General features: G+C 49.5%; 1 long non-coding RNA gene across 1 annotated transcript in view; it reads right to left on the reverse strand.

Annotated features, from left to right (window-relative positions):
* Positions 1–20,145, reverse strand: part of LOC123370818 — a 39,804-nt gene that overhangs the window by 16,574 nt on the left and 3,085 nt on the right. Inside the window, exon 2 of the long non-coding RNA XR_006579577.1 lies at positions 19,149–19,250. This is a non-coding gene — a long non-coding RNA (uncharacterized LOC123370818). The remainder of the gene's footprint in view (positions 1–19,148; positions 19,251–20,145) is intronic.

The raw sequence follows: 20,145 nt of genomic DNA on the forward strand, positions 1-20,145 counted from the left end.
TATCCACTGATGTCAGTGGGGGCAGGATTTGCTAATACTGTTTGATATGTTCAATAAGGTATGTCTTCGGACAAGGCTGCCATTCTTCTAATTCAAATAATTATGATTTTAAAGCATTTTAAAGCATTGTTTCAAATCTTTAATTCCTTCTAGGCTTTCCAATTAAAACAAGTAAATTAGTGTATTTTTAATGCATTCATTGCTCAAGACAATGCACAGTAAATGTTTCAGCTCTTGAATGCATTTTGGTTATAATTAGAGAAATGCAAAGTGAAAACATGCTGGGGAAAGAAACACTCACTGAGAAATATTGCATCCCTTCAAAACTTGTTTTTTTGTCTTTGCGGCAAAAATAATCTCTCTCTAATAGGTATTCCTATTAACTTCCAACTATCCTTTGTCTATGTATCTCATGGCCAAGTCAGTCACAGGGACGTCATTTTTCATAATGTTTCAATGGGTGTTTTTTTATCTGGTGGTGCCCATCTCTTCCCTGGAACCTGTTACAGATGGGGAACTGAGGTACAGGGGAGCTAAGTGATTTGCCCAAGGTCATCCAGGACATTCGTAGCCAAGCAGGGAATGTGAATCTAGGTCTCCTCTGTCCCAGGCCAGTGCCCCCAACTACTGGGTCATCCTTCCTCAACTTTGGCACAGATTAATGGCCCAATGGTCACCCTAAATTTTGGAGAACTGGGAATAGAGTGTTTAAGGGGGAAGTTTATCCATAACAACACCAGCCAACCACAGGTACATGAGCTAATGCCAGCTTTTGCATATTTTACATCTGCAAATGTCTGACCACAAGAGTGCCATGACAATGAACTGATGTATCTTATAATAAATTGGAATCATTAATATCCTAACCCAGTGTTTCCTAAACTTGGGATGCCGCTTGTGTAGGGAAAGCCCCTGGCAGGCCGGGCCGGTTTGTTTACCTGCCGCGTCCGTAGGTCCGGCCAATCGTGGCTCCCATTGGCCGTGGTTTGTTGCTCCAGGCCAACGGGAGCTGCTGGAAGCGGTGTGGGCTGAGGGACGTACTGGCCGCTGCTTCCAGCAGCTCCCATTGGCCTGGAGCAGCGATCCATGGCTGGTGGGAGCTGCCATCGGCCAGATCTGCAGACGGGACAGGTAAACACACTGGCCTGGCCCGCTAGGGGCTTTCCCTACAAAAGTGGCATCCCAAGTTTGGGAAACACTGTCCTAACCTATAGAAGAAGAGCACCCCAACATTAGTAGGGTGAGGAAATACAAATAAGGAACAGTGGAGACACCCCTACTATATATGCATTAGGCATAGTGATACCAGTGTAACATATTATAAAAATTGTAGCTCAGCCTGTGTGCAGGGGAGGGAGAGAGAGAGAGATGTAGCACTTGAGAGGTGCCAGGATGATGGCCATTGATGATGAGGAGGAAGGTGATGGTGGAGAGGAAGATAACGACTAACATATCAGGTTGTTCTCAAGGGATGTTGTGAGTATATGGATGTTCAGATGTACATTCTGTATTATCTCTATCTACCTTGCTGGGTTAGAATGTTTGCGACTTTGCTAAATGCATTAATAAACTATTAGAAATACATAAGAAAGGCTATATTGGGTCAGACCAAAGGTCTGTAGCCCAGTATCCTGTCTTCCGACATGGCCAATGCCAGGTGCTTCCTATGGAATGAACAGAACAGGCAATTATCAAGGGGGGAGGGATAGCTCAGTGGTTTGAGCATTGGCCTACTAAACCCAGGGTTGTGAGTTCAGTCCTTGAGGGGGCCACTTAGGGATCTGGGGCAAAAATTGGTCCTGCTAGTGAAGGCAGGGGGCTGGACTAGATGACCTTTCAAGGTCCCTTCCAGTTCTAGGAGATTGGTATATCTCCAATTATTACTATTACTTTACTAAGTGATCCATCCCCTGTCGCCCATTCCCAGCTTCTGGCAAACACAGGCTAGGGACACCATCCTGCCCATCCTAGCTAATAGCCATTAATAGACCTATCCTCCATGAACTTATCTAGTTCTTTTTTGTGCCTTGTTGTAGTCTTGCTATATAGTATTCCTAAAGTGAGTGTCGCAACTGTGCACATCAGGATTCCCAACTGAACACTGATTTTAATAATATTGGCCTGATCTTGGGACAAGAACCTGTCAAACCTCAGAGTGATAACTGAGAATTCTTATGTAATCAATATAGTTAATACACAATCCATAGATCAGGCTACAAAACTAGCCCTCTCAAACTGATAATTTCAGTGTCAGCTCCCTGAGATTAAAATTGCATTGATTTTCCACAAGATGGCAATGTAAGAATCACAGTATGGGCATTTTAATTAATAGAATCCATTTAATATATACTTTATATATGTCAACTGCGTATGCATATTCATAGAAGTGATACCTTATAGGTTGGAGTGTGCTATTGATGTTCTGTTTAAATAACTATAATCACAAAGTGATATGCTGGCTGCAAATAAATGATTCTGTTGCCCAGCATATCACTTACATAATTAATGAAAACTAAATTCTAACAAACCTCTTCCCACCCCTGCTCCACCCCAGCTTTGCCCCTCCCCATCCCAAACCTTGTCCCCTGAGCTATGCATCCTGGGGGACTGCAGCAGGGGTTGGGGTCGGGCCCGCCCTGCATTCACCAGGCGATGTGAAGTGGAGCGACCTGGCCCCAGCCCACTCTGCTACGTCGGCTCCCAGCCGTGCTGCTGATGAGTGCTGGGGGGCAGTTCCCCCTCTTCCCCCAAGCCTGGGAGCCAGGGGAGCAGAGTGGAGCGAGCTGGGTCACTCCACTTCCCACCACCCCATGAGTGCGGGGGTGGGCCTGGCAGAGCTGCCAGGGACAGGGCTGAAACAGTTCCCGTCCCAGACAGCTTGATGTAAGTCTGCTTGCCCACGGGGCCTCTGTCTGGGCTCAGTTGTGGGGGTGTTGCTTAAATGTGGAAACCAATGCAGATTGCCCCAGTGCCCCCTGTCTGAAGCACAGGCCCGCCTGGGACATGGTGTTTACTACAGGCTAAGTGGGGGGGGTCCCCCTTGATCAAACAGTGTCAGAGACTCCCTGATTGGATGCCTAGGCACTACCACAGTGGGCTCTATATAGAGCTAGAGCTGGGCAAACAATGGATATTTCAGTTCAGTGGCACTTATGAGAAATACGTTATTTTAAAGTTTTGTTTTGGGTCAAACTGAATGTGAAATTTTTCAGACTTTTCAGTGACTCAAGGACAGCCCATGGTGGGTCTATTACAGAGCAGAGATTTGAACTGTTGCCTTTTACAGCGAGGGTAAATGCAGCCTAACCACTGGACTAAAGGCAGAGAAGTTGCAACACTACCAGCAGCACCACCTTTCTCCTTCTCTCCTGGCCCTTTTGTGACTGGCCAAAACTGTATGTGTCAAATGCGCTATTCATTTCAGGTCACTCAAAACTGCATTTTTCATTTAGTAATCCTCTTCATCCAAAGAACGTCACCCAGTTTGACATAGAACACCAAGAGCTAAATTCACAATGTGACTGAGGTGTGGTGACAGTGAACGTCACCATGCCTAACTTTTGGATGATTCACAAAACCTGGGTTGGTGCCTGGGCTCCCTGTAGAACAACTGGGGCGAGACACACACCTGAGAAAGGGACTCACAAAAGCTGGCAGTGGATAAGACTCCAGGTTCAAGGCCAACCCTCTAGCTGAGGGGAGAAGAATTTGAATGGGGATCTGCCACCTGTCAGGTGAATACACTGGGCTTTGGGACAGCCTGACAGGGGCTCCCTCAATCACTTCTGTTGAAGCTGTTCCATGGGGGTGGGGGGGAATAATCAAAAAATCATTGGTGCAGGGAGCCTGGACACTGGTCATCCTTTCCTCACCCTCTGTAAGCTCACTTAGAGGAGCCTGATTGGGTCCCACAGCCAAGTTAGGTGGCCAGACTCCTTCTGCCATGGTGTGGGTGCTGCAGGGAGCATGCTCAGAAACACAGATGCCTAGTGAACTTTTACTACAAAAAATGTCACTGTCGAGCGAGTTTAGGAGCCTGCAGTGGTGAGCAGCAGCTGGGCGGGGGGTTGGGCATCCCAGTGGGGCCTGATTCTGGCCGTTAGGTGCCTAAAGAAGCAGTTAGGCACTTAAGCCCTGTGGTGAATCTGGCCCCAAGAGGTCGGCAGAGCTGGGAAGGGATATGAGCTCATAGGAAGAAGGAATCACAACTGGGAGGGGCTCAAGAAGTTTTGGGGTCTTAACTACGTGGGATCCCCTCTGAGGCATTCCCATCTCTTGGAAAGCAAAGAAGTTCCTCATAGACTTTAAGGCCAGGCGGGAACATTGTGATCATCCAGTCTGAGCTCCTTCACCTTGCAGGCCAAAGAACCTAACCCGTCCCCTCCTGTAATAGACCCATAACCTTCCCGGGCCTTTATGGCTTGGGGCAAACCAACCAGTACTTGGTTTTGTCAGAAGTTGATCTCATCAGGTTCCTTGGGCTAGATACCTCAATAATTCCCAGGCTTGAGAAGCTCCTTGTAGAGGTATCAGCTACAACACCTTCCCTGGGCCCTAGTGCCACCCCATCCAGCCTCTCCCCCCGCCCAGTGATGCTGGGGATGGCTAGCCAATGGGTTGCTTGTACTTGAGGCTGCTATCCCTTGAAGGCTGGAGAGTCCTGCTGTAATAGTACCTGCCTCTCTAAGGGGGTTAGCAGAACCTTCTCTCCAGCCACTTGTCTGCTCCCAGACATTAGGTAGATGGCCCACATTCTGCTCTCCAAACCTTGGCCTTGCTACGTTCCTGTGCTGCAGGTAATCGAGCCCAGGAAGCTCAGCTAATATGTGGAATGCAGGCGCAGTGGACTGGGGTTTAAGTTGCAGGGCACCTCAACTATCCAAGCCTCAGTTCTTGAGATCTCTGTTTTCCACAGCTTGGCCGTGGCCATTCATTATACTAAAGCCCCCTTTAATTATTAGTATCTTCCTCCCCTGCTCCGACACCTCAGCCCCATGGCATCTCAGCTCTTGGATGGTGTGCTGTAGAGAGGAGAAATTGGGGTTAGTCATACTCCATTCGGATGGCACTCCCCTCGGGTCTGTGGCAGATCTCTCCTTCTTTCGCTCTTTGGTTCAAGGGCCTCACTTCCTTCCTGCCCCAGCCCCTCCCTCGGGTCTTGTGTCTGCCAACTTGGAAATGCCAAACCAACTTTCCATCACCCCAGGAAAGCCCTGCCCTTTATCTCCTAGGAAGTTTCTCTTCTGAGCCCTGTGCAAACCAAGTTCCCCTGGGAGTCCCCTGCTTTCCACCCTCTAGTATAAACATCTCTGGGACATTTCTGCCCACTGATGCCACCGTTCGATGTCTAGCACAAGGTCAGTTTCTGAAAACTTAGAGGGTTTGCTATTCTCCTCCTCCATGGGTTGTTGGCTTTTATTCACACACATGGTCAAAACATCTGTAAGGATGAGATTTCGGCCATGCATCTGCCAAGGAAGGATTGATTCTTGAACCAGATGAGGTAAAATAACAAATCCAGTGAGCTAGTCACACCATCAGTCTCATTGAAGCCCTAGGCCCTGCTTTCATCTTGGAATCTGGGGTTAAACGTCATACCCCAAGGAGAGTCTCTTATCATCAGTCTCTGTGTCCGAGGTTAACAAGCCATTGTTCTCAGCCACTTTGACCCATGCTTACAAGCTCCGCTGGTTGCTAGGGAGATGGTGGAATTAGTGGGCCCCTTCTGTTAATGGGCATGCTGGCAGGGTGGGATTCAGTAGTATGGAAACCAGAAATAGTATAAGGGACCTATCATCAATCAAACCCTAACCCCTCCCCTTGGCCTCTTAAACCCTGCCCCTTGATCCCTTAAGCCCCGACCACCTGTCACTGGAATTCCCACCCATGGGATCAAGGAGGACACATGACCGGAAGTAACGTGTGTCATGTGACCCCTCTAAGAACTCCTCCCACTGCCCTCTACCAATCAGGAGGGGTTTCTCCCCTGTAGGCCCACCCCGAGAGGAGATTTGTCCAATCAGGGGTGTTCCAGGGCATGATGACCCATCCGGAAGTGGTTCGTGTGGCCCCTCTAAGAACTCCTCCACTGCCCTCTGCGAATCACGATGGGTTTTGGCCACACAGCACTGCCCTGAGAGCAGATTTGACCAATCGGTGGTGTTCCGGGGCGGGGTAACCTGCCCAGAAGAGGGTCGTGTGACCCCTCTAAGAACTCCTCCCAGCGCCCTCTGCCAATCAGAGCACAGCACCATCACCCAATAAGTCCCAGCAATCGGGGCAGAAGCGGCCATCTTTTACCAAAAACATGTGCTTTAGAAATCATGGAAATATGGACTCCTTCACCACCCTAGTGAGAACTTCAGACTTTGTGTTAGCCCCGAGGGCCTTTGGACTTGTGTGAAGAAAGCGCTACATGAGCGACAGTTCCGACGAGGGTCCTTTGACTCAGTTGTTGATGGATACGCCAGAACCCGAAACCCAAACCCTCGTGAGGCACCCCAATGAGCATGAAGGCCTCTCATTGTCTACCCCCCAGAGGTGGAAGACGAACGCAGCTCGGGGGAGTCACCAGAGGACAAGGTGAACAGAAAAGATGTCGTTCAGGTAAATGAATTATTAAGAAGTGACGGTTGATGATGAGGTGTAATGAGGTTAGGAACCGGGAGGTTGTGTAAATCTAAAAACAAGCAGTGAGGTGCTTACACTGTTTTTTTTCTGAAAAATTTTCAATAGCTTGATGATGCCTTTCTAGAGGCCTTTGAGAACTGACATTGGTAGCCCCGTGGGAGTAAATATATCATGCATCAGCTGTTTTTGCTCATGTCTGTGAGACAGATCTCAAGAGGAAAATCCAGAAAAGGACAAAATGGAAGAATGAACCAGCTCAGACTCCCTTATGGTAGGGGTCATGGTGTCCATTTTTACAGGCGGCTGTAAAAGGTCGTGTTAAACCAGGTGATTAATAAAACTTATTTATTTAAATGTGTCAATATGAATGTGTCCCCCTTCATATTTGTGTTAGTAAAAGACAGTACTGGTAACAGTCATTTCTACACAGGTAGCTCTGTTAAAGAAAATATATTACACCCCCGGGGAAGTTGGGAGCTTCAGCAGGGTGAACCCTCTTTCTCAAGTGTCCAGAAAGCATAGTAAAACTTTAAATAGAAGACAGGTACAGCTTGGCTTTCAGACAGGGACACTTCCACTTTACATATTTCCACCCCACCATCAACCTCAGCCTGGACCATTCCACACAAGAGACACTACAGCACTAATAAACGATGGTCACATAAACACCACCCTATACCGGAAACCTACTGACCGCTATACTTACCTATATGCCTCCAGCTTTCATCCAGACCACACCACTCGATCCATTGTCTACAGCCAAGCTCTACGATACAATTGCATTTGCTCCAACCCCTCAGATAGAGACAAACACCTACAAGATCTCTATCAAGCATTCTTACAACTACAATATCCACCTGCTGAAGTGAAGAAACAGATTGACAGAGCCAGAAGAGTACCCAGAAGTCACCTATTACAGGACAGGCCCAACAAAGAAAGAAACGGAACGCCACTAGCCATCACCTTCAACCCCCAACCAGTGGCGTATTATCACCTAGGCCAACAAGGCCTAGGCCTAGGGCGGCAAATTTGCTCATGGCCCCTCCCCAACTCTGCCTCTTCCCCAAATCCCTGGCCTGCCTCCTCCCCCAGGTGCGCCGCACTTCCCTCCTTCCACTTCCATCCCAGGCTTGCCACGCAAAAGTGCTGGGAGAGAGGGAGAAGTAAGTAGGGGCGCACTCAGAGGAGGCGGAGCAGAGGTGAACTGGGGCCTGCGGGCATGGGGAGTAACCTGGGGAGGGGCCCGGGAACTGCACCCTGCCCTGGCTCATCTCCGCTCCACCGCCGCTATCCAGTGATGAGCTGCCAATTTTTTAACAACGGGTTCCCTCCTCCCTCCAAAATTTTAACAACGGGTTCCCTCCTTCCCCCCCCCCGTGGGGGAGGGTCGTGCCCCATCCAACCCCTCATGTTCCTTAACACACACACTCCGAGACCCCTGACCCATCCCCCCCTTCCCTGTCCCCTGACTGCTCCTTGCCGCCCCACCCAACCCCTCCTCTCATTCTCAATGGCCCCCCAGAACCCCTACCCCATACAACTACCCCTTCTCTCTGTCCCTGAGTGCCCCCACCACCTCATCCAACCCTGCTCTTTCCTGACTGCTCCCCGGGACCCTTGCCCCCATTCAATCCCCCTGTTCCCTGCCCTCTGACTGCCCTGACCCCTATCCACCCCCCCACAACCCACCCCCTCCCTGCCCCCTTACCACACTGCCTGGGGACCGGGTCCACTCTGCCAGAACCACGACCGGCGCCGCTCGGCCCGACTCCCCGGGCCGGGCCGGCGCCGGGGCCCGTCTGCTTGGCCCGACTCCCCGGGCCGGGCCGGCGCCGGGGCCCGGCCGCTCGGCCCGACTCCCCGGGCCGGGCCGGCGCCGGGGCCCGGCCGCTCGGCCCGACTCCCCGGGCCGGGCCGGCGCCGGGGCCCGGCCGCTCGGCCCGACTCCCCGGGCCGGGCCGGCGCCGGGGCCCGGCCGCTCGGCCCGACTCCCCGGGCCGGCACCGGGGCCCGGCCGCTCGGCGGCAGCCGCGGGGCCCGACTCCCCGGGCCGGCGCTGGGCTGGAGGGAGCCGCGGTCTGGGACCGGGAGCTGCTGAGCCAGCCGCACCTTCCCTCCCCCTCCGCGCCCCAGCTTACCTGCTGGCTGCCTCCATGCTGCTTGTTCAGGCTTCCCGCGAACATCTGATTCGCGGGAAGCAGGGGAGGGGGAGGAGAAGGGGGCGGAGCAGGAGAGGAGTGGGCGGGAACTTTTGTTAAATTTAGCAGCCCTTAACAAGCGGTTCTAAAATGGCTGCTAAATTTAACAACGGGTTCCCGCGAACCCGTGCGAACCCGCTGCAGCTCACCCCTGCCGCTATCCCCCAAGTGCGCCACAACTCCCCTTCTCTCCCCTCCCTCCCAGGCTTGCCGTGGGGGAGCGGAGGTGAGCTGGCGTGCAGGGGGGGAGTGCACGGCAATTTTTTGAGGGCCTAGGGGTGGCAAATTTGTTAATCCGCCATTGCCCCCAACTAAAACCTCTCCAGAGCATCATCAAGGATCTACAATCTATCCTGAAGGACGATCCATCACTCTCACAGATCTTGGGAGACAGGCCTGTCCTCGCTTACAGACAGCCCCCAAACCTACAGCAACCACACACCAGACAACAAAAAAACTAACCCAGGAACCTATCCTTGCAACAAAGCCTGTTGCCAACTCTGTTCACATATCTATTCAGGGGATACCATCATAGGACCTAATCACCTCAGCCACACTATCAGAGGCTCGTTCACCTGCACATCTACCAATGTGATATATGCCATCATGTGCCAGCAATGCCCCTCTGCCATGTACTTTGGCCAAACCGGACAGTCTCTGCGTAAAAGAATAAACGGACACAAATCAGACATCAAGAATTATAACATTCAAAAATCAGTCTGAGAACAATTCAGTCTCCTTGGCCACTTGATTACAGACCTAAAAGTCACAATATTACAACAAAAAAACTTAAAAAACAGACTCCAACAAGATACTGCTGAATTGGAATTAATTTGCAAATTGGACACCATTAAATTAGGCTTGAATAAAGACTGGGAGTGGATGGGCTATTACACAAAGTAAAACTATTTCCCCATGCTTATTTTTCCCCCCACTACAGTTCCTCACATCTGTTGTCAGATGCTACCGGTGTGGTGGTCTGCTCTGTTCAATGTTGATATCAATCGGCTGCGTGTGTGTGTTCCCTCTGTGTGCTGTCCCAGCTCTGCGCAGATAGCTGACACAGCAGACCCTGAGAGAACCCCCAATGACCACAGACTCTAGTAAGGTACGAAGGCATGTCGGCCAGGTTTATTGTTGAAGAGAAACACAGTCTCCAGCTCCCTGACAAACCAAGTCCAAGGTGCTGCTAAGGTGCAGCTAGCCAGTACTTATGTGCTCCCTGGCAATGGACTCAGCTCAGTCAGTGGCGGGACTTTCCACTGCCCCCTAGGCTGGACAAAGACACCGCCCCAGGGATGCATTCTTATACACAGGTACAAACAAGTTACACATCACTCCTGACGTACTGAGGTGCAACCCCTCTACGTAGCAAGGTACAACCCCTCTACGCAGTAAGGTGCCGCCTCTCACCTTGTACAAGTTGGTTCGAACAAAACAACTCTATCCATCATATTACCCTTTTGGCCCTGTCATTGGGATGGGTCAGCCTGTCCCTTGTTATCTGTGTGGAGTGTACAAGTATGCGAAAGTTCCGCTATCTGGTGTCAAGTACCTTTTAGGTATGTCTCTTTTTGCAGCATCAGCCCTTTCCTTGCCAGCTTCTGTGAGCAGGGCCTGCCTCTGGCTCACAGCTTAACTTTGCTTTATGTTAGCAAAGTCTTGACCATTACCTTAGTTCAGGCCTTAGGCCTCAAACCAGGCCTCTGATACCAAGGTTTATATCTCAGGGCCTCCTCTTACTACAACATCTTCTTGTCAATTGCTGGAAATGGCCATTTTCATTACCACTACAAACAGTTCTTTTTCTCTCCTGCTGATAATAGCTCACTTTAACTGATCACTCTCCTTATAGGGTATATGGTAACCCATTGTTTCATGTTCTCGGTGTGTATATATATATATATATATCTTCCTTCTGTATTTTCCACTGCATGCATCCGATGAAGTGGGCTGTAGCCCACGAAAGCTTATGCTCAAATAAATGTGTTAGTCTCTAAGGTGCCACAAGTACTCCTGTTCTTTTTTCACTTTACACAAACCGGCTCGAATACGTTTTAAAATAAACAAGACCATTGTTTCAGATGTGGATGTGCAATGGCAGGCAAATTTGGTGGATATGCACCGGTTCTCCAAATGCAACAGCGGTTTTAAGTACATCTTAACAGTGATAGGCATTCTATCCAAATATGCCTGGACCTTAGGCCTAAAAGACAAGACGAGTGGTGAGGTATCCAAGGCCTTTCAAGCTATTTTCAGCAAATGTCACGTGCCTCAAAAATTACAAACCGATCGGGGGAAAGAATTTTTAAACAAACCTTTAAGCAGATTATTAAAGTGGCATGGAGTTCACCAGTTTGTTACTAATAATGAAGTCAAAGTAGGGGTTGTAGAGTGATTTAACAGAACTTTAAAAACTAGGATGTGGAGATATTTTACAGCCCATAACACCTTTTGCTACATTGATGTGTTACCTGACTTTAAAGAGTTACAACCAGAGTTTCACAGAACTATATGTACCAGACCCGCTGATGTTAACCTTTCAAATTCTTTGAAGGTATGGGAAACGGTTTATGGAGATGGTTTAAAATAAAACCGGTTGTTGCCCCCTTGAGAAATGCGACCACATGAGACTATCTAAAACCAAAGGAGCTTTTGAAAAAGGTTATGAACAGACATTTACCAATGAGATATTCCTTGGGCATGCCTAGCCTTGCTCAAAACATGTTTCAACAAGCACAGACATGTATCTTGCGATGATTTTCATAGCCATGTTACCCAATAAATACCCCAGGTGAGGGGTTTAAAGACAATTGATGTTTGGTGTTTGTTTGTTTTTTTTAAAAAGAGCAATTCAGAAAAAAGTACACAGATTATTATTTTTCTAATTAAAATAATTGCTTGTGAGGTCCCCTAAATAATCACTCACTCTCCCTTTTCACAAATATCACCAAGTCAGTGTCGTGGTACAGGCACCACTCTTGCAACCTCTTTAAGAGGTTGTATAGTTCTAAGCGGGCATAAGCGGTGGTGAAACAGGCTATGAAGACATTGGTATTGCCAGAGACAGAGAACTGGTCTTTTGTGTGCTTCCAAGACACACACGTAGTTTCATCGTTGATAAACTCACAGGATGAAACCTTGTAATTGGGGGGAAACAGGTACTGAAAGAGTGGAGAAATTGGAGAGGGTCCAGAGAAGAGCAACAAGAATGATTAAAGGTCTTGAGAACATGACCTATGAAAAAAGGCTGAAAGAATTGGGTTTGTTTAGTTTGGAAAAGAGAAGACTGAGCGGGGACATGATAGTAGTTTTCCGGTATCTAAAAGAGTGTCATAAGGAGGAGGGAGAAAACATGTTCACCTTAGCCTCTAAGGATAGAACAAGAAGCAATGGGATTAAACTGCAGCAAGGTAGGTTTAGATATTTAAGAGTAGGTTAGATAAATGTCTATCAGGGCTGGTCTAGACAGTATTTGGTCCTGCCATGAGGGCAGGGAATTGGACTCGATGACCACTCAAGGTCCCTTCCAGTCCTAGAATCTATGAATCTATGAATCTATAAAATCTAAAGGTTTATTCATAAAAGGAAAAAGATACAGATGAGAGCTAGAACTGGTTAAATGGAATCAATTACATACAGTAATGGCAAAGTTCTTGGTTCAGGCTTATAGCAGTGATAGAATAAACTGCAGGTTTAAATTAAGTCTCTGGAGTACATCCCCAGCTGGGATGGGTCATCAGTTCTTTGTTCAGAGCTTCAGTTTGTAGCAAAGTCCCGCCAGAGGTAAGAAGCAGGATTGAAGACAAGATGGAGATGAGGCATCAGCCTTTTATAGTCTTTCCCTGGTGTAAGAACACCTCTTTGTCCTTACTGTGGAAAATTACAAGCAAAATGGAGTCTGGAGTCACATGGGCAAGTTCCTGCATACTTTGCTGACTTACAAGGCGCATCTGCCTTCTCTCAATGGGTCAATTGTGTAGCTGATGGTCCTTAATGGGCCATCAAGCAGGCTAGGCAGAGCTAACACCAACTCGTCTGGGATGTCACCCAGAAGCATAGCATAAGTTTGAGATACAGACAGGATAGAGCCAATATTCATAACTTCAACTACAAAATGACACATTCATACAGACAGCATAATCATAACCAGCAACCCATAACCTGGTCTTAGACCCCTTATATGACCCCCTTTACATAAGATTTGGTGTCACTACAGGACCTTGGTTGCAACCATGTTCTATACGGTCCCAGTTCAAGTCAATAATGTGACACAGGCATCTTCCGGTTTGGTCATTTTCTTTAAAACATGGTTAGAGTCTGCACTAAATTGCACAGCATTTATCAAGGTCACCCCTTACGCTAAATGTTCTTGGGTTAGGCACAGACATTGCATAGCATAACCTATGGCAAGAACAGTGTTCAATAAGCTTTTCAAACACAGCTCAGCACACAGGCCCCGTAGCTTGCAGTTTATATCTACGGAAGTCCAAGTCACACAGTCATGGTGCCGTTGGGCTGGCGCATGTATGACACAGCCCTCACAATGTTCAAAAAGCTTTTCCCTAAGGCAGTGATTAAGGACAGCATAAACAGCAACACGTACAATAGTCCGCATGACTTTTTAATGCTCACGACGTGGCACTGGCTCAGTTAGTTCCATGCCAAGTCTCCTAAACTCCTCATAGCCGTCAGACCAGGTTGTTGTGGAAAATCTCCTCCTAGTTTTTAAAGAGGACTCTTCAGAGTCCTCTTCAACAATTTGTATCGGCATTGAGCAAAATCAAGGAGAACCTGGTTCATCTTTGCTGCTTGATGCAACGCTGTCCAGGACCTCTGGGTCCTCTAGAAGGCATTGTCAAGCTGTCGAGAGATTTTCAGAAAAGAAACACTGTAAGTTCCCACTCTCTTGGTAGTCCATCGATCCGATGATGACAAATCTGTGCAGATCATCTATTGTTGGTCTCATGGTGTGCCCTCTGATGACTGTACAAGCCAATTCTAGAGGTGCACATTTTGCTGCAGATGGTGCATGGGAAGTTCGCGGTCGGTGGATTGTGTGCTGCTGATGCTCTGTGATGTCGTTCGCGTGCCTCTTGTAGACGCCAGCAGCGGTCTTCCTCAAAGGTGATGCAGGTATTTCTAACTGTTGCACGCCACTGTGTTCTGTCACTGGCGGTGTCCTCAAGGTCCCTAGGTTTGATACTGCTGTACTGCAAATTGGCTTTGATAGTGTCCTTGTAATGTTTCCGTGGACGACCTAGATGCCGGATGCCCTGGGAGAGCTCACCATACAGAAGCTGGCGGGGGATTCTGTTGGCATCCATGCGGCTGACATGACCGGTCCAACGTACCTGTGACTTCATGATCATCATTTCAATGCTTGTCATCTGGGCTCTCTTGAGGACCTCAAGATTGGGCACTTTGTCTTGCCAGCAGATCTTCATGATGTGGAGGAGGCAGCGCATGTGGAATGCTTCGAGAATCAACAAAAGATGGTGAGAACACTTTAGCAACCTTCTCAATAGACCATCAACCGTGAATAATAATGTCCTCAATGAAATTCCACAACAACCTGCTCTGACAGATCTTGATTTCCCGCCCACTATAGAAGAGATTAAGAAAGCTGTTAGCCAGAGGAGTTCAGGAAAAGCTCCTGGAAAAGATGGGATACCAGCAGAGATATGCAAAGCAGCAGGTCCAGCAGCACTAGCAGCGTTCCACAATGTGATCATCAGCATCTTGGAGGATGAAAACATACCACAAGACCTCCGCGATGCTACTATTGTCCCTCTTTTCAAGAACAAAGGCAGCAAAGCAGAATGTGGAAACTATAGAGGCATATCCCTCCTCTCCGTTGGTGGGAAGATCATTGCCCGCATCATCTTGAACCGCCTAATAGCCAGTATTTCCGAGGCAAATCTACTTGAAAGTCAATGTGGTTTCCGACTTGGCGGAGCACAGTCGACATGGTGTTTGCTGTCAGACAAATACAAGAGAAGTGCATTGAACAGAACACGCACCTGTATGCTGTCTTCATAGATCTGACAAAGGCGTTTGATACCATCAACAGGGAAGCCCTTTGGACCATTCTAACACGACTTGGCTGCCCAAGAAAATTTGTCCAGATTATATGCCTTTTTCATGACAGGCGAAGTATTGTCTGATGGAGCCATATCAGCCCCCTTCAACATCACCAATGGTGTGAAACAAGGATGTGTTATCGCTCCTGTCCTATTTAACCTGTTATTTGCATGCGTCCTTAACCATGCAATGAAAGATCTGGACTGAGGTATATACTTGAAATACTGGCATGATGGTTCACTTTGACTTCCGTCGCCTGAATGCAAAGACTAAGACAGTGCAGAAACTCCTTCTTGAGGCACTCTTTGCCAACGACTGTGCCCTCATGGCTCACACTGAAAATGCTCTTCAGCACATTGTCAACAAGTTTGCTGAGGCCTCGCAACCTTTTGGACTAACTATCAGCCTTGGAAAGACAGAAGTTCTTCATCAACCTGCATCTGGATCAAATGCTTCTGTCCCGAGTATCTCCATTGATGGGACTCAGCTTAAAGTAGTGGAGAACTTTAAATACCTGGGTAGTGTCATATCCAGTGATCACTGGATAATGAGATCAACGCACGAATATCCAAAGCAAGCCAGGCACTTGGCTGTCTGCGTGTCAAAGTTTTAAACCACCACAAATCCGGATGTCAACAAAACTGCTTGTGTACAGAGCTGTTGTTCTCTCATCTCTTTTGTACAGGTGTGAAACATGGGCACTATATAGGCATCACATCAAGCAGCTCGAAGCATTCCACATGCGCTGCCTCCGCAATATCATGAAGTTCCCACTGCTTGTTTTTAAATATACACAACCCATCCCACCCCCCGGTTCCTAACCCCATTACACCCCATCATCAACCGTCACTTCTTAATCATTCATTTACCTAAGCAATGTCTTTTCCGTTCACCTTGTCCTCCAATGACTCCCCCGAGCTGCGTTCGCCTTCCACCTCTAGGGGGGCGGACAATGAGAGGCCATCACACTCATCGGCTTGCCTCACGAGAGTTTGGGTTTCGGGTTCCGGTGTATCCATCAATGGCTGAGTCAAAGAGCCCTCATGGGAACTGTCGCTGATGTAGTGCTATCTCCACACAAGTCTGAAGGCCCTCGGGGCTAAAACAAAGTCCAAAGTGCTCACAGGGGTGGTGAAGGAGTCCATGTTTCTACGATTTCTAAAGCACGCGTCCTTGGTAAAAGATGGCCTCTTCTGCACCAATTGCTGGGACATATGGGGTGATAGTGTTGCGCTCTGATTGGCAGAGGGCACTGGGAGGAGTTCTTAGAGGGGTCACATGATCCTCATCTGGGCAGGTCACCCCGCCCCGGAACACCACCGATTGGTCAAATCTGCTCTCGGGGTGGTCCTACGTGGCCAAAACCCATCATGATTGGTAGAGTGCAGTGGGAGGAGTTCTTACAGGGGTCACATGAGCCACATCCGGATGGGTCACCCCACCCTGGAACACCCCTGATTGGTCAAATCACCTCTTGGGACAGGCCTATGGGGGCGAAACCCCTCCTAATTGGTAGAGGGCAGTGGGAGGAGTTCTTAGAGGGGTCACATGATACACTTTGCTTCCGGTCATGTGTCCGCCTTGACCCCAGAAGTAATACCCCCATGGGTGGGACTTATGGTGATAGGTGGGCGGAGTTTAAGGGGTCAAGGGGTGGGGTTTAGGGGTCAAGGAGCCAGTTTGGGTTTGATTGATGGTAGGGCCCTAATAGTACTACTGGACACCCTTAGAGGCCCTTGCCTTCCAAAACGGTAGCTTTGTAAATTTAGTGTCAGCTCTTCTTGAAGGAAGGATTGATTCTTGAACCGCATGAGATAAAGTAAGAAATCCAGTGAGCTAGCCACACCCTCAATCTCATCCAAGCCCCCAGGTCCCCCTTCATCTTGGAATCTGGGTTTAAATGTCATACCCCAAGGAAAGTCACTTATACATCAGTATGTGTGTCCCAGGACAACAAGCCATTCTTCTCAGCCACTTTAGCCCATGCTTACCAGACCCACTGGATGATAGGGAGATGTTGGAATTTGTGGGCCCCTTCTGTTAGTGGGCATACTGGCAGGGTGGGATTCAGTAGTATGGAAACCGGACACCCTTGGAGGCCCTTGCCTTCCAAAAGGGTGGCTTTGTAAATTTAGTGTCAGGTGTTCCTGAACGAGAGTCCTTGGACATTCGGGACTTCACTTTGTTTTGAAGCTTGCTGAAGGTTTGCTTGAGGCACATTAACATCTGTTTGAGAACTTTGCTCCTTGAAGGGGATGGTGTCCTAGCTCTGGAGGTCTTTGTTGACTTTGGGGGAGAACCGTCAGGACTCCCAATTGATTTCTCCCCAGCTTGCGAAAGCCCTATTGTACTCGTAGCAATGGACACCATCTTTGGTTGCTTGGTGGGAGCCTTTTTCCCCATTCCATCCTGCGTCTTGCTCTTGTCTGCTGGAAGGAGCCACACCACTGGCATCTTGTTGTGGTTGGATGATGCTGAGGAGTCTCCTGGAGTCCATCGCTGTGGAATTCCATGGGATCCTCTGGGCAAGTCAGCACCTGCAGAGCCAGCTGGTCTCTTCCGTCGAAGCTTACCGCACTTCTTGCAAATTTTGATTGGCGGCTGGTCCCTGGAGAGCTTTGAATTCACAGTTCCATCAAACCCATGTGAATCCATGATGTCTCGAAGACCATGCAGCTCAGCAGATGTCTCCTTCTGAGTTTTCTTACCTTTCATCTTTCCTGGATGTGCCTTGCGGCAGACTGAGACCAAGGGGCGGGAGCTGCTCAACATTTCCCTCAGGTGCTTGATCAGCAGGTCGTGTGCAGCCTGCCCAGCAATGAGAGAGTCAAGGGTGGATCTTGTTAGCTGCTCACAGCCTGGTGCCTCTGGGGCAACCTGGTGGCATTGGGTCCTGGGAAGATCTGCCCTGCCCTCACCTGCCTGTGCCGCTGGCCCCAGGCAGGAGCCTTCTCCCAAGATAACCTTCCTCTCCATGTGCAGCTCCAGCTTCTCTTCAGTCCCTTTGGTGCCACTCAAACTGGTAAGGGGCTTTCTCAACTCACTCCTATAAAGGTGGAGTGTCGCTGTGAGTGTCTTCTCTGTTATTGTGGTCCTGGAGGTGGCGATGTCAGATCCACCCTTGCTGGCAGAGTGCAGCGATCTGGGTTAATCTGGTTTCCTGCCACGCCATCGTTCTTGCCTGTCTCCATGGTAGTATCTTCCACTGGCGTTGGAGGACGTGTGGAAGAAGAGGAGCTTGTGCTTTGCCTCCATGTCTGCAGGAAATTGGCCTCCATCTCACTGAACTCCACACTGGCTCCCCTGCCTTGGACGGTGTGAGGCAGCTTTGCTGAGGGCTCTGGGTCCAGGGTGAGCAGCCCCCTCTGCTTGACGAGATGATGACGCCTTATGTAGAGTTCGATGGGGTGGGCAGGCTATTGTCCCATCATTGAGAATGCCGCTGTCCTGTGCTTGCCGGGAACTGCAGTGTCCTCTTCTTCACTCAGCGTTTCCCCCTCTTGCAGGGTACAGTCCTTCAATTGCCTGTCACTCCCACAGTGACCCGGACAGTCTTCCTGTTCACTGCCCCGCCGGTCTATGCCATGCCCTCGGTGGCTGGTAGGGAAACCTGGGACCACACTTCGCTCCAGGCCAGGGACCCTCAACCCAGCAGTTCTGGGCTTTCCTTTCCCAGCGTGGACTGCTTCCTGGTTCCCTTCTTTGCTCTGGGTGCACCAGCTCCAAACACTCCCCCCCTCTTCCCAGGGAGGGGCTGCTCTTTCCCAGCGGCAGCCCCTGTCTGTTGCCAGCTTCCTGGCTTCATAGGCCCCGCCTATTCCTGCCCAGCTGAGCCTGCTTGGAATCAATTCCCTGCTCCATGGCTCTTCCTCCAAGTGCACCCTGTGGAGTTAATGGGCCTGCCTGGCCACCTTAGCCCCTCCCAGTCCTATGTGGGGTGGACACCCCCTCACAGTGTGTCATTTGATTACTTTTTCTTTCAAACACAGCGCGGGCAGGTTCTAGACAGTCGCCTGCTGGCAGATATTGTCATACAGAAGGATTTGATCCTACTCACAACCCCAACTTGTAGTCTCTGCATTTAATTTCTGATAATTCCTCACCTCACTTTCACTAGTATCTCATCTGTTATTTTAGGACCCTGGTGTGTCTGGTTTTCCCTGCTCCCTCCTCTCTACATTCACTATCCCCTCCCACCCAGCCCCCAGTCTGGTGCCCCCCGTTCAGTTGCCTTACGGTATCAGAACTTCATCCAGGTGTCTGGCCACGTACTGTAGCCTCCTCTCAAGGAGCCTGAGGCTCTGAGCCAAGGGAAACTTCTCCAGGGGCACAGGGCAGCTGTGGAACAGAGAAAGAAGATAGCTGAGTGCAGGCTCTGCCCTCAGGCCCTCTTTTACCCAGAGGTGCGGCACTGAAAGGCTCCCTGTCCCATTCTCCACTGAGGCAGCTTCCTCCCCTGCAATACCCGGGCCTTGGATGTTCTGGTTTTGGGTTAGCTGGATTGTTAGGTGATCCCTGTCTAGTGCTGAGGAGGTGAGAGTGTATCCTGCTGACAGCGTGTGTGTCATGTCCCTGCCACAGAAGCTAATCAACATATAGGATAACAGCCTACTATAGCTACCAACTAATGCAGCTACCTCTTTAGCTCTAAGGGGTGCTTTATGCTGCAGAGCTGAAGGTCCAGGGTTCAAATCCTACTGGGAACCGATGCTGGGGGACTGGAGAAGGGGCCATTACCCAAGTGCTGCTGGATCCCTACTCACCATACAAGAAAGGCCAGCCTTCCTCCTGACCTCTCCACTTCACCTCCCCGGGGTGCACGGGGCTGATCCCAGAAAACATTTTCTCTCCCTCTTGGGAGGGGAGGATGGTCCAGTCCAGTTGACACAATCTACCCCCCCCCCACTGCCCCAGGTTAAATGAGCCGTATGATGCTCGAGGAAGGGAGTGACCCACTGTACGAGGCATGGGGATGGATTAGAGATGGCAACTTCTGCAGGGTGGGAATGAATTGCATGAGTCTAAAGGAGAAGAGTTGCTTGTGTGCTACATAGGTCGGGGCAGGGGAGGGATTACTCAGGCTACTGCCTCTGGGTGGGGATGAATTGCATGACGATAAAGGAGGGGACTGACCCACTTCAGATTTATGGAGGAGGGCATTGCTTACCATGTCTCTAGGGATGCACAAGCCTCCTCCAACTCTTCCTCACTTATGCAAATCCTCCCAAACAAG

This window comes from Mauremys mutica, chromosome 1 (genome assembly GCF_020497125.1).
Source record: "Mauremys mutica isolate MM-2020 ecotype Southern chromosome 1, ASM2049712v1, whole genome shotgun sequence".
NCBI classification, from domain to species: domain Eukaryota; kingdom Metazoa; phylum Chordata; order Testudines; family Geoemydidae; genus Mauremys; species Mauremys mutica.